Source organism: Malus sylvestris, chromosome 13 (genome assembly GCF_916048215.2).
Source record: "Malus sylvestris chromosome 13, drMalSylv7.2, whole genome shotgun sequence".
Classification (NCBI taxonomy): Eukaryota; Viridiplantae; Streptophyta; class Magnoliopsida; order Rosales; family Rosaceae; genus Malus; species Malus sylvestris.
The window spans coordinates 37,974,319-37,998,563 of record NC_062272.1 but is presented as its reverse complement, the minus strand read 5'-3'; the positions used below and the strand labels follow the sequence as shown (position 1 = coordinate 37,998,563).

The following is a 24,245-nucleotide window of genomic DNA, read 5'->3' as shown; positions in this document are numbered from 1 at the left end:
CAATTTAGGATTATGTTTCCTAATTTATTTCGTTTCCTAGTTTTATTCTACGACCTTTTCTAGGTAGGGTTTTATTGTCTAGTAGTATAAATAAGGCATTTTAGCCATTAGGGTTTCTTTTTATGGAGAGACAGAGGGGAGATAACACACGCGCACTTTAAAGAGCTTTTGGATTCAAGTTTATTTTCAAGGTGTTTTCTATCCTTGTTGTTAATAATATTTCGTTGTATGATTGCTAGTAACTAAATTCTGTTTGCTAGGGTGAGCCCACTAGCCTTAGCAAGAATATGTAGTTTCTTTTCAATTTACTTATGATATTATGCATACAGGTTGAATTATTAATCACCGATTTAAACTATCTATTTGTCTTAATACTTAGCTACCATTAGGATATTTAGAAAAGTAATTTGATGCAATTTTGGTCAGAGGTCGGTCCCTGAAATTGACAAAGGCTTCTTGTGATTAATATGTGCAAGTTCACTTAGGATGAATACCACATCTTAAGGGTTGTATGATTTTTCAAAAGATTTCACAAAGCATAATGAGTCAAGCATGTTTAGATTTGATCTGAATAAGGGTTGTATGGTAAAAATTCCTATCAAGAAATTGGCGCCGTTGTCGGGGATTGTTTTAAGTAATTTGTGTCTATCAACTCTTAGTTAATTATTATTGTACATATCTTTTTATTTAATTGCTGATTTTGTTTTTATAGGTTACAAGCAATGCAACAATGGAATTTGCAGTTCCCCCTGAATTCAATCTAGCACCCGGTGGACCACCTATTTGGGTTTCCTTAGCAAAAACGGGTTATTACGGATTTAAGCCTACGGTTTGTGCTCTTTGCAATTCAAATACTCATGATATTTTGCAATGTCCTGAGAGAGAATATTTTCCAGATTATGTCTAGGAGTATATAAATATGAGAAACGATTCAAAATGGAACTAGAACAATCCCCATTCAGAGTTCTACACTCAAAGTTTGAAAGAGCATCTTGAGCACTATTTTGAGCAGTTTAATATGCCATAGGAGCTTCCGGTAGAGGACAAGCTCTCTAAATTGTTGGAATCAACTGAGTTGTACATAGAAATAACCAATCAAGGATTTCAAATTCAAGCAATAAACCGTGGGAGAAGCTATGATGATCAAGAGCTTTATGTAGGAACCAAGGAGCCATCTGCCTGTTATTCACACCCAAAGGAGAAAACAGTTGATCCTTAAATCCCACCTAAACTTATCGCTACCCAGTTTTGTGTGCCACCAGCACCTTTTCCACAAAGGCTGCAAGAAGACATCAATGTTAATGTGTTGGGGGAGGTTCACACAAATGCAGCATTAAGCATGTCACATGGTCAACTTTTCATACAGGGCAAATGGTTGTTGATGGGAAAATTTTATTTCGTATATTGAACAGTGTACCAACATAGCTAATCATACTTAACGGTATTCAGTGTAGGTCATACAAGTAGACTATGATCCACAAGGAAAGAAAGAAAAAGCTTAATGGCAACCTAATTCTTTGTCAAGAAATTCGGCCAATGCAGAAATTATGGGTGTTAAATACAAGGTTTAAGTCAGTTCGACGAAGACGTAAACCCTGCTGGAGGGGATCCTATTTTATTACAACATTTCATTCACATAGAAGGGCTAATATGAAGGATTCAACCACTTCCCTAAAACACATAATGGAAAAACATCATCTCATTTCGTACCTACTGTTGTTGTATGATGCTATCAAGGAGTGGTTGACTCTAAGAGAACAAGTGACGTAACCATTAGCCTCATTTCCATCCGTCTAGCTATAGATGTTAACTACAACGCTTCTTGGGAGGCAACCCAATTTTTCTAAACTCTTTTCATTTTTATTTTCGTTCATTTTATTTTCTTCCTTCTAGTCATTATCACAAAAAAAAAAAACAAAAACAAAAACAAAAACAAAAAAAAAAAAAAATCAGAAAATTGAAAAACAATAATTATTTTTAGTTAATCAGTATTTTATTTTGGGATTTATTCTAATTAGATTTTTAATATGTGTTTTTACAGGTTGCATTTGGATTCGAAGGTCCTTAAATATCCATTAAGCGCGCAAATTCAATTGAATCATGCATGAGCTATCTATTCTCTTTCATTGTTTAATCTACACTGTGCTAACGAAATTGAAGGTGGGAAGAGGGAGAGTAGTTACATTTGTGAGGACTGGGGTTTGGAAGATACGATATGGAGTTTAGATGTGCCTTCATTTCATGGTAGAAACTCCTCGGCTTTGGGTTGTGCAGAGATGAGAGAGTGTTGAGGTGCAGTTAGGTTCGGAGAAAAATAAGAGAGAGGGGTGAAAAATGTGAGAGAAGGAGAGCTATTTTTCATTTTAGAGAGAAAGGGGGTCTGAGAAAAGAGAGAGAGAGAGAGAGCTGCGATATATGGGAGAAGGGCTTAGGGTTTCTAAAAACACACTAAAAAATGGAGCATATTTTTAGTCTTTATTTTAGAATCCTAAGGAGCTCCCCACTCGGATGCTCGGCACGTGTGCAAATCTGGAGCTTCCCTTATTTGCAAGAGGAGGGGGTTTTGAAAATGGAGGGACAGAGAGCCGTTTGGCTCTGGTCTCGAGGCTAGTGGAAGGGGATCCAATGCGTGTTCAAGAATAGCTCGGTTTTTTCAAATGACAAATGCAGCTACTACACGAGGTTATATTGTAGTTGTTGCTTAGATTTGACACACATGTGGACTTGTACATGTTGGTCAGCACATCTTCGCCAGTTCCTAGCTACCAGATCCTAATTTTGAATCTTCGAAGTGTCCAGTAGTGTTTTATTTCTCCACATTTTTGTTAGCGCACCATGGTAAATTCACAGTACCCTTCGAATCTTTGGTGTGTTAGTTTCTTTTTCCTTTTCTTTTGTGTTTTCTTTTCTTTTCTTTTATTGTTTTTTTAACTTTTTCCTATTTTATTTTCTTAGGGTATTTTCTTTCTCTTTGCTAGTTGTTCTACATTTTCTAGGATTTAGTAGTTTTGTTTCTGTTCTTGTTTCTTTTTTTTATTTTTCAGACCTTGAGGATAATGTGTGATTTAAGTTTTGGGGTGGGAAAGTAGAATTTTAGGTTTTTAATGTTTGTGTCAAGTTCAAAAATTTCATTCTTTTGAAGTTAATATCCATAGAATATTTTAAACGTTAGAACAAATGGACATGGCGAAGGTTAAGCCCACATTAGAGTCTTTCATATTTATCGTTGCTTAGACACTAATTCATAAGTTATACTTTGACAATTTGCATATTCACATCAACATGGTTTGTGGGGAGTGAGATTGAAACACTTTATTTCAGTCTAAGTTTATTTTTCATTTTTCATTTTAAAGTAAAGTTTAATTCTTGTTATGAACAAAGTAATAATTGTTCCACCCGAGACTTTACCTAGTAACCGGGCTAGTCCTGCCTGATTTACAGTGATTCTCGCATCAAACGGTAGAGTTTTGGCATGGGGTAGGGTGGTTAGTTGGTTTCGTAGTCTTTTCAGCTCGAGTTCATAAGTCTTTAGGGGTGTTCTACACCTAGTGCCTTAAAGCCCTTGTGGTTTGGGAGTTTGGGAGTTATTGACCTAAAACTCGCTACACGGGTTGGATAGAAAGCTTAAGGGAACTAACATTGCACGACCACTATTGTTACTGAAAAAAAAATGAAAAAGGAAAAAATAAAAAAAAAAGAGCAACAAAAAAAAAGAAGGGTAAGGGTTTTAGTCGAGTCTCCTTAGTTATGTTGGTTCACTTTACACCGAAGGAAGTTTGTGAATTCTTTTATAATTGATTCTAAATGGCTTAGACTCTGTGGTGGGATTAGTTGGAACTGTTGGAAAGATGTTCTGATTTTTAACGTGTTCTATGGATTGTAACTTCAAGGTGAAAATTTTGTCTTAGTTGAGTTTTAATAAAGTTTCTAGTTTGTTAGTTTTTATTTTTGTTTTCTAGTTTTGTTTTGCTTGAGGACAACCAACAAGCTAAGTTTAGGGGTATTTGATGAGTCGATATTATTCTATATATTTTATCGTATTCTTAGTATTAATTTATTGGTTATTATGTGTGAATTTTGATACTCTGATTTATATTCTTAATGTAGGATGTTCAACTTCCTTTGGAGAAAAACGTAGATAAACGGATGAATTTTAGAGTGATTCCAATTGGAGGATGTTCGTGGTTCTGTTGACTTTATCATGTCAGAGTTTCATAATTTCTACCAAGCGGTTTATTTATGCCGATGAAATAAAGGAGCAGCACACAATGCTGTCAAACAGACGTTTAGGGATTCTTTAGGCTTTTTAGCATCCAAGATGATGTCTTTTGGATTTGACGCCTTCTGTAATTATGTTTGGGACATCTCAAGCTTTCATTCGAGCCATTTTGGGCCTGTTTTGGAGCCCTGAAGATACAGAAACGTGGCTGTTTTGAGACTATGTAGATTTTGGGCGAATTTTACTAGTCAATTTAGGATTATGTTTCCTAATTTATTTCGTTTCCTAGTTTTATTCTAAGACATTTTCTAGGTAAGGTTTTATTTTCTAGTAGTATAAATAAGGCTTTTTAGCCATTAGGGTTTCTTTTTATGGAGAGACGGAGGGGAGAAAACACACACACACTTTAGAGAGCTTTTGGATTCAAGTTTATTTTCAAGGTGTTTTCTATCCTTGTTGTTAATAATATTTCGTTGTATGATTGCTAGTAACGAAATTCCGTTTGCTAGGGCGAGGCCACTGGTACGAAAATTAACTTAACACACAAATTAAACCCTCTTGTATCAATTGTAGTAAAGAATGTAAGTAGGGATCGTTCTGGACCGGGGATTAAGAGGGCTTTCTAATAACCTCTAAATTGACTTAAAAACATATAAACAAAGTTAAAAACACTAAACTAGACTCAAAGAACTCAAAACAACTAATTAGATTCAAACTAGACACTAAGAATGACTTTGGACGAAAATTGGTTTTAACTTAACTCAAAACACTTAAAAACACAACTAGGACAGATTCTAACTAATTAGACACTCTAAAGTAAAGGGGGATTTGGTTTTGGATGAATTTAAGTAAAAACAAGTAACTAAAGACTTAAAATAGATTTTGGACGAATTTGGTGATTTGAATGGATGATGGACTAGCTAGAAGGTCTTTCTCCACACATGACACACTTGCATATAAAACGATTTCCAGTTGCTTTTCAATAAACCATGAACCTCAACACCCCAGATTAATTAGGTACACTTAAATTAATCCTCAGATTTTCCTAATTTCATTGAATTGGATGATTGCATACAACAACCCAAAGCATTCCCCACAAGTTCCCTACATGAATTGCATAATAGAGATACAAGCAAGAATCATTAAGTTCTATGAAAATCATAAGCATTGACAAAACACTTTTAACTATGAATTGCATGAAACTTATGCCAAGAATTTACTTAACACGGTTGTGACAAACAACCTTTACTACTTGTGAATATAAGTTCATAACGATTAGGTGAAACTCCCTTATATCCTAGCATCATATTTATGCATGGAAATTAAGCGTGCACTCTCAACCAACATACACAAATCAGTTTTAATTCAAATGGATAAGTAAATTGAATTCACAACTTATGAATCACAACTGAAAGTAATCAAATCATATTGCAAGCATGAACATGGTTTCGAATTCCCCCCTAGCTAAGGGGGGTTTCGTTTCTCATACTTACAAAGCAAAGATAAACAAATTTAAACATTGAAAACAAAAGAAAGAAAACACCTAAAAACGCTCCAACAATCCAACTTGAATGGCAAGCACGTCCAAGGGTCCTCCTTCTTCTCTTTGTTGCGGCACAAGGTGTGGTTTGATGGATGAGTGGTAAATTATGGTGGTGGATGGATATATGTGAGTTATGGTGAAGGGTGGATGGGTGGATTGTGTTCTCTTTGGTTTTCTTCCCCCTTCTTATGGTGAAGGGTGGATGTATTTATAGGCTAGGGAGAGGAGTGTATGGAGTTGTAATGAGTGGATGTAATGGGTGTGGTGGGTGAGTGTTGTGGTAATGAGTGGATGTAATGGGTGTAGTGGGTGAGTGTTGTTGGGTGGTTGAAATGAGTGGATGTAGTGGTAGGTGAATGTGTTAGGTGGTTGTAATGAGTGGATGTAATGGGTGTAGTGGGTGGATGTTTGGTAATGAGTAGTGTTTGGTAATGAGTGGATGTAATGGGTGTAGTGGATGGGTGTTTGGTAATGAGTGGATGTAATGGGTGTAGTGGGTGAGTGTTGTGATAATGAGTGGATGTAATGAGTGTAGTGGGTGAGTGTTGTGGTAATGAGTAGTGTTTGGTAATGAGTGGATGTAATGGGTGTAGTGGGTGGATGTTTGGTAATGAGTGGATGTAATGGGTGTAGTGGATGAGTGTTTGGTAATGAGTGGATGTAATGGGTGTAGTGGATGGATGTTTGGAGTTGTAGGTCAACACACTTGCACACACATATGCTGATTTCTAGCCTTCAAATCTTCAAAAACGTTCATCCTCATGTCTCCATGCTTGCACTATCCAATCTTGGCTAAAAAATGCTCTAAAATGCTCCAAAATGCACTTTCTTGCCAACTTTGTTATTATGACCTACAAACACATGAAAATAGCTTAAAATACATAATTAACTAAGAAATAACAACACAAATGCACAAGAACAAGCTAACTAAGTCGCATAAATATGCTCTTATCAAATTCCCCCACACTTAGCTTTTGCTAGTCCTCGAGCAAAACAAAAGAAACAAAACGAAACAAAACAAACAAAACATAACCTAACCTTCCAACATTTGCCTCAGGGATTTTCAATGAAACATGACATGCCAAAGATCACCACTTACATAGAATTAAGCATTCCTTACCCTCGAGCATACTTAATCATAGTCACCATTCACTAGCTCACATTTAATCAATTAAAACAGCATTATGAATATAGTAACATGCCTTAGAGAATTTCCTCAATCCCTTACTAGATACACTCTTATTTTCACACAAGGATTTCTAACTACACTCCCTATACTAGGTATATGTGAGAAGATTGATGTAAACATGAAAATTAGTACTCACATATGTTTTTCAACAAAGAAGCAATTTCTGGAATTATTAATTCATGTATATATATGATCTCATGAATGGAATGCTACTACCTAGATGCGAGAACCAGTGACACCATATGCTCATATCAATTTCAAACTCCACAAATTGAAACACATAACACTCAAGATTGAAGTTAAGGGTTGTAACATGGCTTGGGGGTAATGGCTAACAAAGAAAGGATAGGAATAACAAACGTTCTTAAAGCGATAGCAAGTAAAGTAATGGAATCGACACTTGGAATTTACTTTAGAATGCAAAAATCAACATTTAAACACAAAGGGAAGATTCATGCAACACTTAGGGCCGAATTCAATGCTTTGGACCCTTTCTTCAACAATCAACACTTTAGAGCTCTTTCTTATAAATTTTTCAACTCTTTTCACAACTTTTCTTCTTTTCATTCTATTTCCCACGAATTTTTCGTTTTCTTTTCCTTTTCTACCCATGCCTTATGAAGGACTTTGGCACACACACACACACACACATAAGAATCACTTCCCCCACACTTGTTTTTTTGCAAGAGTTCAACAAAAGGATTTCCTTCTAAATTATGCTTTACTATGCTTCAAGAACAAGGGTATGGATGGTCCTAATCTCGGCTAGGTGAGGATAGTGTGGGTAACGAAGAACATAGGCAACACAAGGCTCAACGGGGTTAAACTTAAACACATAATGAACGGGATAGGCTTTTTGGCTCTTGGCTCATTAAACAACTTCATCTTGAATATGTGTTATGCAAATCAATAACATGCTTTGAATGAAATAGGCATGAGTTCTAGCATTTGGAACTAAATGATGAAACGCCTTCTAAGTAGCAACCAAGCAAAGAATAATGAGATCATGCAACAACTTTAGAAAACAAAAAAAATTGCACAGATTAATAACTCTCCAAATAAATGTTTAGGCCCAAGTCTCTCAAGGATGTAACGTTAGTTTGAGTTCCTTCTTTCAAGCATGTTACAAAAAAAAACTGATTTTTCCTTTTATGATTGCATGTGAATTCATAAATTATAACCACAACCAAGCATACACCAAAGAGTAAATCAAATTTTCATCCATGTTTATAACTCTATGTAACAGTCATGTAATGAAAAACCAAATCCTCATCATTGTGTTGGTAGGTACCCTAAGACACAAATAAACATAAAAAAAAAAACTTTTTTTGGGTTTTTCAAAACAATTTTTCAAATTTCTATGAGATTTTCGGATGTTTATGTCAAAACACACTGAAACACTCCAAAACAGCTTAAAAACACTTAAAACAGCAAGGAACAACACTAGAAGTAATGGGTGATAAACTCCTACGAATTTCATGCAAAACAATGGTTACCCCCTACACTTAAATCAAACATTGTCCTCAATGTTTCAAGCATAAACTACACAAAAAACAAGCAAACAAACAAACAACGAATAAACATGAATTCATGGCAAAGTAAAAACCAGACAGAGTAAAGTTTAAGAACGAAAATATGGTTTTGGAGATAGATGATCTTGTTGTCTTTCCACAGCTTTGATCTCGAACTGGTTTGGAATTCTGAGCGAGGAATATGAGAGTTCCTTGGTTTCAAATCAGACTCCTTCTGCTGGGTTGATTTGATTGTGCAGTTTGCATTCTTCTCTGCTTGTTTCTTCTGCACGGCAGGCAGGAATGAGGTAGAGGTGTTGGTCTGTTTCTTTCTTCAATCTTTCCAAGTGCCCACCTCTTGCTTTCTTTCTCCTTGTCCCTAGTTGAGGATGAATTGGCAAATTGTCTCCACATGCTTCAAGGTATCATTTTCACTTCCCTTATCTGTTCCCCAGTCAGATGTGGTAGACGAAGAGGAAGCATAAAATGATGAAGATGAGTACTCGAGAGCAAGGCTAGGTAAGCAATCAGGAAGGGGTTCCAGGCAGTCGGTTTCAGATCGGAAGATTGATACCAAGTGCTGGCTGATTACTCATTTTCTCATTGTCCTAAAACAACGACAAGGAGAAGGACAGGGAGAAAGCATGATATGAGATACTCTTGCTTTCAACCTTCATGATATGAAATACTTTTGCTTTGGATGGGTTGTTTGCAGAGGTACCCCAAGGAATAAGGAACACTGGGTAACTCGAGAGGGTTTGTTGGAAAGGCATTCTCGGAGAAGAAGAAGGGTTATGTATGTCTGCCTTGCAAGGAAGGGTGAAGGGTGACATTTATAGGAATTAAAAACCGGTACTATTCTTTCACTCTTGTCAGCAACCGTTGGATGATTTAATAGTAAACTTCACGTGCTTTCTACTTCACAAGAGATCTTTGCCAAATTGCCCGTAATTTTTGCAAAGTTGACTGTGCATGTGACAGGCACTGACACATCTGGAAAAACAAGTGCCTCTTCGATATCTGGAAACGGTGCTTCGACAAACTACCCGTGATTTCTGCAAAGCTGACTCTACATGTGACAGATGTTGACACGTCTGGAAAAGCGCTTCAACAAACTGCCCGTGATTTTCGCAAAGCTGACTCTGCATGTGACAGATGTTGACACATCTCGAAAAGCAGATGGTTGGAATCGGCGCTTCGACAACTGCCCGTGATTTCTGCAAAGCTTACTCTGCATGTGACAGATGCTGACACGTTTGGAAAGGCAGATGCCTCTCCGATATCTGGAATTGCCTCTTCGATCTCTGAAATCCCGTCGAGTGCAGAAGGTGCATGTGACAACTGCGGACAAATCTGGAAAAGAAGATTGGTCGTGGTTTCTAAGCAAGCCCAGCTTTTGAGAAAGCTAGCGCCTCTTTGATTTTTGAGTTGGCCTCTTCGATTTCTGAGCTCGCCTTTTCGATCTCTGAAATCCCATCGAGTGCTGATTTTTATAGAGGTACGCAGGACGTTCAAAGCACACTTGAATTTCTACCTGTATAAACTCCCTTCTTGCACTTCTAATATCTTGACTTGTTTGATCTCTTCTTTCTTCAACACCTTTGAAAATGTCTGGCCCTTCCGACCGTTGTTTTGACTTGAACCTTTGTGAAGAGGCAGTCCCGCCTTCTCCAGACAACATATGGCGCCCATCCTTCATATCCCCTACTGGCCCCCTTACCGTTGGGGATTCGGTGATGAAGAATGATATAACAGCTGTGGTGGTGGCCAGGAACCTTGTCACTCCCAAAGATAACAGACTACTTGCCAAACGGTCTGATGAGTTGGCTGTTAAGGATTCTCTGGCTCTCAGTGTGCAGTGCGCGGGTTCCGTGTCTAATATGGCCCAACGCCTATTTGCCCGAACCCGTCAAGTTGAATCATTGGCGGCTGAAGTGATGAGTCTCAAGCAGGAGATTAGATGGCTTAAGCATGAGAATAAACAGTTGCACAGGCTCGCACATAACTATGCTACAAACATGAAGAGGAAGATTGACCAGATGCAGGAATCTGATGGTCAGATTTTACTTGATCATCAGAGGTTTGTGGGTTTGTTCCAACAGCATTTGCCTTCGTCTTCTGGGGCTGTACTGCGTAGTGAAGCTCCAAATGATCAACCTCCGATGCTTCATTCTTCTGGGGCTCCGCCGACCACTGAGACTTCTCCTAAGCAGCCTTTGTAAAGGCTCCCTCTTGTATTTATCTGCTTAATGTTCCTTTCTTTCTTATGAATGCAAAAATACCTTGCATAACTGTCAGTGTTTTCAAAAATAAACCCACACCAAAAACAATTAAACAAGCAACAAATAAAAATGACAATCATGGCAAAATAAAACTACAGAAAAGGGAAGGTTTATAGAAACGCAAAACTGATTGTGGAGCAATTCAAAAACCTTCCTTATTTGAATAAATGGGTTGCCTCCCAATAAGCGCTTGCTTTAACGTCTTCCAGCCAGATGATACCTCCAGTCACACTCCTCTAGGTCCCATGGCATGGAAGTGATCTTCGAATGGAAGCTGATACTTGAAGTGATCGGGCAATGATGTAAATTCTAGTGTGGGTGCCTGAATCATCAAAATTAGCAAGTTAGTGGAAAACGTATGTAAAATTGGAGAAGATGACTTACTTGCTTTGTCTGACAAGAACTCAATGACAAACACCACTTCTTTGAAAGTTTCAGGGATATTGGACTTGGCCAGATTGAATGTGATGGTTAGGACTTGTCCCGTGTCATAAAATTCAACTTCTTTAGGAATGGTTGTCTCAATCACATCCTCTTTGATGCATTCTACATCTTCTCCAGCCATTACTTTATCTCGAATCATTCTTCTTGGTGTACAAAGTCCTTTGAACATTTCAACACAATCTAGAACTTGATTTGTTGCACCAAGAATTGGAATATCATTTTGCACCTTTAGGAAGGCTTCCACGATGTTTTTTTTACTCTCTTCTTTCTTGGGAATCAAAAACCTGCGAGGAAAAGAGACGTTCGGAGGAATAACATTAGAATGAAATGAAATTGGGACGTCCTTACTTGTGGTAGGTGGTTTAGAGGGCTTCGGGGGCTGCGACAAGGGTTGTTCTACCCTTTCCGTGTCTATGTCTTCTTCCTCCTCCTCAATCAGCAGCTCCTCATCCACTTCTAGGCTATGTTTGGATGTTTTTAGGTTAGCTCCAACCTCCATAGCACTTCCCAAAATGATAGCATCATGGATTTCAAAATCTTCCTTCGAATTTTCAATAGTTGAGTTGGGGAGTTCACTTTGCTCTTGAATTTGTGCCATGAACTCCATAATCTGCCCAGTTTGCTTCTCCAATTCACCCGTCTTCTTGGCTTGATTTTGCATCTCTTTGTTTTGATTTTCTACTTCCTGGTTCAAAGAGGTGAGTAACTTATTAAACATATCATTATCCAAAGACGTACCTGAATTGAATTGGGCAGATTGTTGTGGTGGCTGTGATGTTTGGATAGAAACATTAAAAGTAATAACTTTAGTGTGTTCCATAGTGAATGCAAAATATATTGCCATATAGAAGCTTACAACAATGTTGTTTGGATGAGAAAGTTCATTCATGAACTCTCTATTCGGTTCCAACCAGAAAGTGTCTTTAGTGTACCGACAATATGACACTAATGGGGCGATAGCTCAAGCCAGGGAATCAAGGTCTCATCAAGATCCAAACTCAAATGAGAGACTGAACCACATGATTGAGAATCATGTATAATGGTGACGTCGTTATTCTCAAGGTTGCTTCTATGGATAACATATAGATATCCATTGTCTAGGCCTACTACTTAGCCATTTTTGAAATGACTAAAGAAGAGGTATCATCACTGATGACCAAGCTGATTGGCTCTAGTGCAAGTGGGAGATTGTTGGAAATGTGTCATAAAACCAATCATGTGATGATACTTTACGGACATTTCACATGTTAAACTAATCTAGTTTAATATCAAGGGCAAAGATTATTGTTTTAAGCCGTCTCATATAAATGTTATATGCTTAAACGATAAGTCCAAGGAATATGTAATTAGGAGAATGTAATTTAAACAAGTTAGATTTATGAGACCATTATCTTTCGTATACATATCCTAAACGTTCCTGATCATAGGATTGCCAATTAGGCATTGACAGTCCGTTAAGATCAGTACGTGTTGTGTCTTCTCTCATGGAGAGTGACTGGTCTCGAGTCATTGGTGTGATTAACACCAAGACAAGCATGTAGGTGCTCAATAGCGAATGAGTCCACTGAACACGATCAACGAGGAGTTCTCATACTCATGTCACATGAGAACTCATGGTTGGGATAATGCAAAGTAGTCCTTTGACCTGAGGCATCATAGTTGTCTCGTGGTTAAGTCCTTGATCTTTGACTATGTCAAAGTCACTCCATCAGAGGGTGTCCACGGCATAGTTGGGGTTAAGCCACTTAGCCATGAAGGCAAGTGAATGCGCAACAAGGGATCTCTAACTTTCAAACCGTTTGAAGGAGAATACTCTATGATATGATTAAGAATCTCTGGCCAGAGTATGAATGAGATTTAGGAAGTCATTTCAAATCACATTCAAGGTAATCATATAAGTAAATGAATCACATTGGATAGTAGACATGAATAAACTATCAATCCAAACAATGTGGTCAAGAGTATTGTATTAGAGAAAGACCGTATTGCATTGTAATCCTAAACTGAATAGGTTCTCCACCTCTTGGGTAACCATGACATACTACTAGGTCTCACTCATGGTTTGTGGAAGCCCTAAACGTGTATAATCACTAAAGGGAGAATTGAAAGTAAGTTTCAATTCACAATCGATTTGAAAGAGTTCTAATCGCCCACTGCCTCGCTAAAAGGAACCTAATGGATCGTACACCGTGTAAGGTAAAGATTGAAGAAACAACGGAGATGAGTAAGAATAATTAAATGGTTTAATTATTTATGGCAAGGATTAATTAATATGTTAATTAATCAAACGAATAAAGTTCGTTAAAAGACCTAGGGTTAGTTTTGGGCCTTAGGCCCAATGGGCTTCGAATGTCAAGCTCATTGACTTAAGTTGTATGACAACTTAATGACTAAATATTCACAAAGGCCCAAACAACCCAATAACACCCTATGGCCGGCCATATTGATAATGGAGTGGATTTTGGACTTATTACAAGTTTGCCACTCCAATGAAGGTAGGTATAAATATGACTTTATAGCCTTTTCTTCATTAGGGTTTCTTTTGGGAGAAAAGATGAGAACAAAAGCTCTCTTTGCTCTCTAAGAGGCCGGCCACCCTAGAGGAACATAGCTAGCAATCTTACTTCCTCTAGGTCACTCATTTCTTCATCAATCCTTCCTTGGTGTGGAGACTTAGAGGTTCTCAACTTTGAGAACTTGGAGAAACCAATTCTTCCATCCAAATCCATGGAGCTAAGAAGCAAGGAATGAAGGCCCTATCTCTTGGGTGATTATCCTTTGCTTATGCAAAGAGGAATCAACAAAGGTATAAATTTCTCAACTCACTTTGTTTTGAGTTGAGTCTTGGTTCACCTAACTACTAGGCTTTGAATTTGATGGGTCATGTTTTGTTTTGAGTGCATACAAGCATGTTTCCACCTTTAATTGTTAATTGCATGCTATATAGATGTTGCTCAAATGAACATGTTTTTCACAAAATTTCCTTCATATATAGAATGATAGATTTCAAGATATAATTGGATTATCTCAATCCCTATTGATAGACGATAGATGTAGGAAGTTTCTCGAATGATAAACTTCAAATGAAAGAACAATTCCATTCAGACTGGGGAATTGCTATTCTAAAAGGGAATGTACCTTTTTTGACTCCCGAAGAAGCATAATGCATAAATAGAATCCTTTACGCATACTCAGAAAAGTGATTTAATTATTTCATATTGTATGAAAAACGTTGATATGAGTTGTACCAAGATCGGTATAAGACGATATCAGTGCATGCTCAATATCATAATCATGACAATTGTCAAGTGAGTCCTTAAGTATTTGAGAAATACCAAAGGACAGATTCCTCAAGAATGAGGAAGAATTAGAGTAATGCAATGGAAGCATAAATATATTAGATTATGAATCTAATATCATATCCATCATTGGATGTCTCTTCATTATGAATGAAGAGATAATTGGATATCTCTTTATTATGACTATAGAGATATTTGGATGGAAACGTTATAAGTAATGACTTTAGGGGGCGTTTGTTTGCCCTCACTAAGTGGGACTGGACTGGACTGGACTAACTGTTAGTCCAATACTGTGTTTGTTCCATGCTGGGACTAACATTAATGAGACTAAAGGGGACTAGCATGGACAAAACCCTTCACTAAGAGGTCTTAGCGAGACCCCCCAATAACCATGGGACTAGCTAAGACTATCCTCTCTCGTCCTCGTCATGCTCAACAACCACTCCCGATAGACTCCTCGTCATCTCCGGTCACCTAGATCATAATAAAATATTAATAATTTATATATTAAATAATATAATATTAGAATTTGTTATTATCCAGCTTCTTAGTCTAACACTGCACCAAACGCTTCACTAAATTAGTCCAGCTTAGTCTAGTCTAAGCCAATCCAGCTTAGTCCTTGAAGCTAGTCCAGTCCGAGATAATCCGGCGCAACAAACGCCCCCTTAGTGTGTTCCATCATACATGCAAAATATATCATCATATAGAAGCTTACAACAACATTGTTTGGATGGGAAAGTTCATTTATGAACTCTCCATTCAATTCCAACCAAACAGTGTCTCTAGTGCACCCACACTACGACACTAATGGGGCGATAGTTCAAGCCAGGGAATCAAGGTCTCATCACAATCCAAACTCAAATGAGAGATTGAACCACATGATTGAGAATCATGTATAATGGTGACGTCATTATTCTCAAGGTTGCTTCTATGGGTAACATATAGATATCCATTGTCTAGGCCTACTACTGAAGGAAATTTTGTGAAAAACATGTTCATTTAAGCAACATCTATGGCATGCAATTAACAATTAACGGTGGTATTATGATTTTATGCACTCAAAACAAAACATTACCCATGAAATTCAAAGCCTAGTAGTTATGTAAACCAAGACTTAACTCAAGAACAAAGTGAGTTGAGAAATTTTATACCTTTGTTGATTCCTCTTTGCATAAGCAAAGGCTAATCACCCAAGGAGAGGGCCTTCATTCCTTGCTTCTTAGCTCCATGGATTTCTTGGATAAGGATGGTTGAAAGGATTCTCCAAGTTCCCAAAGTTGAGAACCTCTAAGTCTCCACACCAAGTTAGGACTTGAAGAAGAGATGAGTGACCTAGAGGAAGTAAGATTGCTAGCTAAAAATCCTCTAGGGTGGCCGGCCTCTTAGAGAGAAAATGGAGCTTGTGTTCTCATCTTTTCTCCAAAGAAACCCTAAGGATGAAATGGCTGTAAAGTTGCCTTTATACCACCTCATAATGAAGTGGCAAACTTGCAATTAAGCCAAGTTCACTACCCCTCTCTATATGGCCAGCCATTAAGGGTTCATTGGACTTTCAAGCCCTTTGTGGTTTCAAGTTGTCATACAACTTGAGTTAATGGGCTTGACATTCAAATCCCATTGGGCCTTGCAGCCCAAAACTAACCCGAGGTCTATAACGAAATTATTTGTTTGATTAATTAACATATTAATTAATCCTAGCCATAAATAATTCAACCATTTAATTATCCTTACTCATCTTTATTGTTTCTTCAATCTCTACCTTACACGGTGTACGATCCATTAGGTTCCTTTTAGCGAGGCGGTGGGCAATTAGAGCTCTTTCAAATCTATTGTGAATTGAAACTTACTTTCAATTCTCCCTTTAGTGATTATACACGTTTAGGGCTTCCACAAACCATGAGTGACACCTAGCTGTATGTCATGGTTACCCAAGCTAATTAGAAGAGGTTGAGAACCTATTCAATTTAGGATTACAATGCAATACGGTCTTTCTCTAATACAATACTCTTGACCACATTGTTTGGTTTGATAGTTTATTCATGTCTACTATCCAATGTGATTCATTTACTTATATGATTACCTTGAATGTGATTTGGAACGACTTCCTAAATCTCATCATACTCTGGCCAAAGATTGTTAATGATATCATAGAGTATTCTCCCTCAAACGGTTTGAAAGTTAGAGATCCCTTGTTGCGCATTCACTTGCCTCCAGGCTAAGTGGCTTAACCCCAACTATATCGTGGACACCCTCGGATGGAGTGACTTTGTCATAGTTAAAGATCAAGGACCTAACCACAAGACAACTATGGTGCCTCAGGTCAAATGACTACTTTGCATTATCCCAACCATGAGTTCTCATATGACATGAGTATGATTACTTCTTGTTAATCGCGTTCAGTGAACTCATTCTCTATTGAGCACCTACGTACTTGTCTTGGTGTCAGTCACACCAATGACTCGAGACCAGTCACTCTCCCTAAGAGAAGACATAGCACGTACTGATCTTAACGGACCGTCAATGCCCAATTGGCAATCCTATGATCAGGAACGTTTAGGATATATATATGAAAGAGAATGGTCTCATGAATCTAACTTCTGTAGATCGCATTCTCCCAATTACATATTCCTTGGACTTATCATTTAAGCGTATAACATTTATATGAGAGTTTTTGGGGTGTCTTTGGGTAAAAAATGTTCATGGAGTTCTTATGGGTTTTCATGGATGTTCTTCATTGTTCTTGTTATGTTATTGGCAAGAACAAAAAGGTTGGGAATTTTGATTCAAAATTTTTGGTTGTTTGCATAAAGTCTTGTTTTATGATGGATGGTGTGACTTTTCAATCAACAAGTTTTTATTTTGAAAAAGTGATTGAAAGTTGAAAATGTGTTTGAATTTTTGTACATGATTGCTACTTCTCTTACACACCCATACCTATTTTTTTCAACACCAACCCATCACCAACCTTTTCAACATACTTGACTTTAAGACTTTGTCTTTCATCAAAAACCACTCCCTCATACTACCATGACCGGCCACCCTATTAAAGTAGGGTGCTTTTGGAGATTTTATGCAATTACATAAATTTTTTATACTTTTGTGTATTTGCACTTTGACCTGAAAGTTTACTTTTTTACGTAAATGCCTAAAAACACTAAAGGACAACTTATTTTGCTCCTTTCATGAAGTTTTTGCATTTGTTGAAATTTTTGGGTTCTAGTTGTAATTACATGAAGTAGTGGACTTTTGTGTTTTTACAAAGTGACCTCAAAAGTTTTGTGTTTCACAATATAGCCCAAAAAGTTGAGGTTATTGCATTTTGGCCCAAATTAGTTGAGAACAAAATAGTTTTGTATCTTAGAATTGGATTTTCATTTCGTTTAGCTCCATCTAAATCAATTTTATGGATACAAAAACCAAATGACAATGTTGCATTCAAGTTTAATTAGTTAAAGTGTTAATGAATTAAAGAAATAATGATTATGAACCTAAGCCTACGATAATTGAACTATGTGATAGGCCTTCTCTCAAATTGTTTGAACCATGGGAATGTGTAGATTAGATTTTGGTTGTAATTTGATATGATCAAATGTTGTAAAAAAGCATAAGCTCTTCTTTACTTTAAAGTAGTTTAATTTGTTCAATTGTTGTAAAAGAGCATAAGCTCTTCTTTACTTTGAAGTACTCCTTTCTTGTTTTATTTGATATGCATGAAATTGGAGTAGTAGGGTCCAACGCCCAATAAGAAAACATGTTTTAATGTGATTAAATGTGTAACTAAAATCAATCACCATTCCTAGACCGAGATCAAACACTAGGCTCGTGTTGGATCGAATAAAAGGTTCATAGTCATCCTAAGGCCCTAAGGCAACTGTATAGTCCATCAATGAATGCAAACCTTATGTTAGCAGTACCATATATTCTTGCTTAAAAACCGTTTTACAAGCATAGTGGGAGTATCATATACTACTAAATCAATCACATGAACCAATAGTTGTAATAGGACCAAATTGTTTTAATAAGATTAAAAAGCATGCTTATATGTGATGAGACCTAAAATCCTTAACCAACCATTATTAAGTTGAGAGTGCTTTGAACACTTTTTCGTGGCCTTCCACCGTGGTAGGCTCCGATCGTTTGTGACTCGTACACCAACTTCACCCTATCATGGGGGAGTACAAAGTGTTTGCTTACACTCAGGAGGAGTCCTATGCGCATACATGATGTTGTGAAGGTAGGCAATGAGAATGATCAACATCATATCATTGTGAGGTTGTTCTTGAATCCCTACTTGAACTTGCATGGTGGGAATGACTTAACTAAGTGCAACGGAGCCAACATCATATCATTGTGAGGCATCATTCTCTAGAGGCCAAATAAGATGGGTACTTCCAAGAGATGCAAATGAGTAAATGTACTCTCTCATTATTATTGATGCTAGCCAACATCATATCATTGTGAGGTGGGCTTGGTAATAGTGAGCCTCCCATACCCTACTAAGAGTTTCCTCGAAAACTCTCGAATTCCGATGAGGGATATGGAATTTGCCAAAAATAGTGGGTTGTACTATTTGATTTAAAGACCTGGATCAAATGGCTTAAAATCAATCAATTTATATTCGTTATATATTTGTTTGCCGATATATTTGCAAAAGCTATCCAAAACTTGACCAAAGAAAAGCCGAAGGCTTTAGTTTCCGGACTTGGTACCACAATCCCATAGATTGTCTTGATTTGATTGTAATGCACCTAAGTAGTCTCATCCACCCAATCTTCCTATTGATAATGTATCATTGGAAGAACATGTTAGATAAGTCTATCATAAAGAGCAAAACACTTTTAGTGTCATAATTCTTCCATTACAAATCATGTATGAAAAAATAAGAGTTGCTTGGAACAACCATTTGTTAACGCAAACACTAGTGCTTGTTTCGTTGTTAAATGAACAAGTTACTTGAGAAGTAAGCACAAAGGCATAGATACTTTATGTGCCATGATTCTTCACTTACAAATTGTTGCATGAAAAAATAAGAGTTGCCTTGAACAACGTGATAGAACAAAGCATGTTGGAGTTGATCAATTCTTTATCAAAAAAAAATTTGAAAGCAAGATAATTGAGGTACCGACAATAAGTTTTCAAGTTTCTTACACATGTTGGGTATGTGCGACATATATGGACCAACTTCAAGGGGAGAGTTGAATTTGTATTTTAGGTAGGATTCCTAATTGATATTAATCCCGCGTAATCTCATGTACTCCCGTGTGATTAGTTTTTCTTTCTATTTACATTAGAGTTGTAACCTATAACCTCATTAACCGAGAATCAAAACAGTAAAATCCGGATCTATGTATTTACTAAGGATACTTCAGGTCCGATAGCTTTTTATTATAAAATAGTGTATTTAATTGATATCATGTTTTAAGACAGTAAGTCAAACCATAATAAGCATTATAAGAAAGTAAAAAATAATGGTAATGGATTTCTCCACTACCTAATCAACTTAATTCAACTATTATTATATATTAGCCATATACGATACCAAGTAACAAGATGATATTATTGAATTAAGAGAACTTTAATAAAAAACTCCCGATACTGTTAACTTCAACGAAAAACCATATTTTTACACTAAAAAGTCAATCCTGGTACTATTCACTTTACCCTTTATTTTGTCCTTCTCGTTAAAACTCAAAGTTTTCAAACCCTTTTCATTAGTTTTCCTTTGAATTAATAACCAATGCAAACCAATGGCCGTTCATGGTGGAGGTCTCACAAGCATATTGCACATCTTCTCCTTTTATTTCCATCGTCTTGCACCATAACAAAGTCATTAACTCTGTTTTTTCTAATAATAATCTGCAACAAAGATAACTCACATAACAACCCAAGCAATACACTCACCAACTCTGAGAGCATGGCAAAAAGGCTCGTTGTGGCTGCCGTTAGCGTCAGCCTCTCCAACGCCAGCAGAGTCTCTAGCTCCCTTGCGTAGCTTTCGAGCAATTTGAATAAACTAAACTACAGCATTTGGTGATCAGTGATTGCATGGACATTGCAACATCATCGTTGGAGGAGTTAAGCAGGACAATGGATAAGTTGAAGAACCTCCGTAAGGAGACGTTTCGTTTCCAGATGCACAACATCAAGTACTGGCTCACAGTACTACAAAAGTGCTTTATTGTGTCACTGGTTGATGTCAATTTTATATAACATAGTTGTGAATGCAAATTTCTTCCTCCTTGTTCTTGGACAAAATTGCACATACAAAACAAATAACACGTTAAATGAAGGCCAAGAGCCTCATGCCCCCATGATGAATGGGAGGCTTTTGGCCAAAGAACCTCCGATGCCAAAGTTATAATTTAGAGAGAAAAAGTGTTTGGAGAATTTTGAGAATTTAGCAAAAGAATTGGAATTGAGTTTTGGAGAGCATGATGGGGTTTTTATAGGGGTGTGGCCGACCCCTTTGGGAGAGAAACGACTGGCCACTTGGTTCATTTTGTGGGCTAGGTTCTTGATTTGTGTTTAATTAGGAATAATTGAATAATAAATCAACTCATTAGCTAATTAATAAAATAATTTCCTAATTGAGTAGCTAATTAATATAATAAAAGGGGAATGATTTGGGAGTTACCTTGTGGAGAGGATTTGATGCGGATGGATGAAATAGGTTTTGAATTATTACCTATTTTGGGCATTTTTAACTTGTTGATTGTCCACTGCTCGCGCGCAGGCATCCCGGTATGCCTCAAGGGTAATTTTGTCATTTTAACCCAAAGATCCATGTGTCGCCTTGTGATTATTTTTGGATCCACAAATGCCCCACATCTGTTGGGCTGCTCCTAGGAAAGGGCAGCAGGTGTAGAGATCTCCAACTTTGATGGAGATTCTCTCTTGGATGTGGAATTACATTCTTTTAGGAAAGGGAAATAAATCGCCTTGAAAGCCTATTTATGACGACCTTAAGTGGGGGATTAAATCAACTTCGGAGGGCAATTATTTATCCCTACGAGAAAGAGAGAAAGCTAGAGGATATTTGTTTCCCCTCCCCTAGCACTCTTCTTTGCTTGCCCGTGCACAAAATCGTCTTCCGTTGATTTCTTTGTCTTCTTCGCGCCGTACCGATGTAAGAAAAACTTAATTCTCCTTGTGGCACGTCGGGGTGATGTGGCACGTCGGCTGGCAGGGGCAAAGAGTCAACTTGGCATGGGCCAAGGAGGTGGTGTGGCAAGGGCCATTGCTTGTGTTGCTCGACTTAATTAAAACCAAGGATTGGCTTGGCATGGGCCAATGAAGTGGTGTGGCATGGGCAACGGTTTGGGTTGCCACGTCTAGGCTGCTTGCCAAAAATAAGGAAACTGCTTAAGTTTGATTTGTCAGCTGCCATAGATGGAGCAATGAAGGATATAACTACCAAGATTTGAGCTGTTGAAGATGAAGTGTCGGATGAGCGAACTGTTAAGTGCAAAAGTGGATGCTGCCCCCTGACCATTTATTACCTGGTTGATCCTCAAGCATTCGATCTTTTGAGCTATGTGGCTTTCTCGCACTAGAGACCTTACCCCAGATGGGTGTTGGGGAATTAGTTTACCTTCTCGCACTGGAGAGCAATTAGTTTACCCTCTCGCACTGAAGAGCAATTAGTTTATCCTCTCGCACTGGAGAGCAAACCCATATAGGTGTCGGGGAATTGGTTTACCCTCTCGCATTAGAGAACAATTAGTTTATCCTCTCGCACTGGAGAGCAAACCTATATGGGTGTCGGGGAATTAGTTTACCCTCTCGCACTGGAGAGCAATTAGTTTATCCTTTCACACTGAGAGCAAACCCATATGGGCGTCGAGCAATTGGCTTACCCTCTCGCACTGGAGAGCAATTATTTTATCCCCTCGCACTGAAGACCCATATGGTTGTCAGAGAATTGGTTTACCCTTTCGCACTGGAGAGCAATTAGTTTATCTTCTCGTACTGAAGAGTAGACCCATAAAGGGTTTTGAGCAATTGTTGTCGACAGCAGTTGAGGAAAGTTTGACTGCTAGACAACTGAAATAATCCTCAGCCTGCAAGGTCTTGTTTGGCGAACTTCTTGAGACTTCGAACTGCTTGTGGAACACACGTAAGGGTGTAAGTGCAATGAGCTGCTCCCATAATTATTACACCATCACTAGGTGTTTCATCATGTGCCCTTTTGAGGCTTGGTCAAAATCGGCATGGCTGGGAGCCGTGGTGTAAGATTAGCACATTTATGAGCCATGGTAATAGGTCAATGTTTACCGGGAGCCGTGTTGCAGGTTGATAGAAGCATATTTATGTGACTGAGTTAGCTTGTTCTCATGCATTTATGTTGTTATTTCTTAGTTAATTATATATTTTAAGCTATTTTCGTGTGTTTGTAGGTCCAAAGGGTTAATGTGGCAAAGAAGTGCATTTTGGAGCATTTTTGGGCATGGAATGGATAGCTTATGCTTGGAGCAAAAGGAATGGATGAAATTTGAAGTTTGTGCATCATCCTCTCCCTATAAATAACCATTTTAGCACACTCATTTCACCCAACACATTCACCTACCACTACATCCACTCATTTCACCCAACCTATCCACTCATTTCTACCACCCAACACATTCACCTACCATTACATCCACTCATTTCACCCAACACATCCACTCCTTTCAACCACCCAACACATTCACCTACCACTACATCCACTCCTTTCAACCACCCAACACATTCACCTACCACTACATCCACTCATTACCACCACCCACTACATCCTCTTCCTAGTCTATAAATACATTCAACCACCCTTCATCAAGGGGAGATCAATCAAAACACATCCATTCATCTTCACATCCATTCCTCCATACAAACAAACCTTCAAACACTTACCGACACCTTGTGCCGTAGCAAAAGAAGGGAAGGAAAGTGCTTGGATGTGCTTGCTATCCAACTTGGATAGTTGGAGCGTTTAGGTGTTTTCTTTCTTTTGTTTCCAATGTTTAAATTCATTTTACTTTGTTTTGTTGTGAAGATGAGTGGTTAAACCCCTCTTGGCTAGGGGTGATTTCAAAGCCATGATTATGTGTGTAATATGATTTGATAAATTCCAGTTATGAACTCTTGAATCGTAAATGCAATTGGCTTAACTATTTGATTAATAACTTATTTGTATTTGTTGATTAAGGGTCAACACTTAATTGGCATGCATAAATCCGTTGCTAGAATATAAGGAAGTTTCACATAATCGTTACAAACTTATATTCACATGTAGTGAAGGTCGCTTATAAACGATCGCGTTAAGTTCAATTCCTAGCATGAGTGACATGAGGTCATAGTTGCAAGTGCTTTGTCAATGCTTATGATTTTCATTAAACGTAAAGATCTTTGATTGTATCTCTATTATGATGTCATATAGGGAACTTTAGAAGAATGTTTTGGGTTGTCGAATGATGTCATCCAATCCAATAAAATAAGGAAAATCTGAGAGTTAATTAGTGATGTCACGGTTAATTTGGAGCATTGTCATTCATAATTCAATGAAGTAGTAACTGGAAATCAAGTTATTTGCATGCATGTCATGTGTGGAGAAAAAGCCTCTAGCTATTCCATCCATCATCTTATTTCTCAAATTTATTTTACAATCTGTCTAATTTTTCATACTTGTTTGTTTGTTTCAACTTCATCCAAATCAAAACCCCCCTTTTAGTTTCTTGTTTCAAAGTTTTTCAAATATGTTTTAGTTTGTGTTTTTAAGTGTT

General features: G+C 37.6%; 1 pseudogene; it reads left to right on the top strand.

The window, feature by feature from the left end:
* Positions 1 to 730: 730 nt before the first annotated feature.
* LOC126597378 (uncharacterized) lies at positions 731 to 1,897 on the top strand (annotated as a pseudogene).
* The last annotated feature ends 22,348 nt before the right edge of the window (positions 1,898 to 24,245 follow it).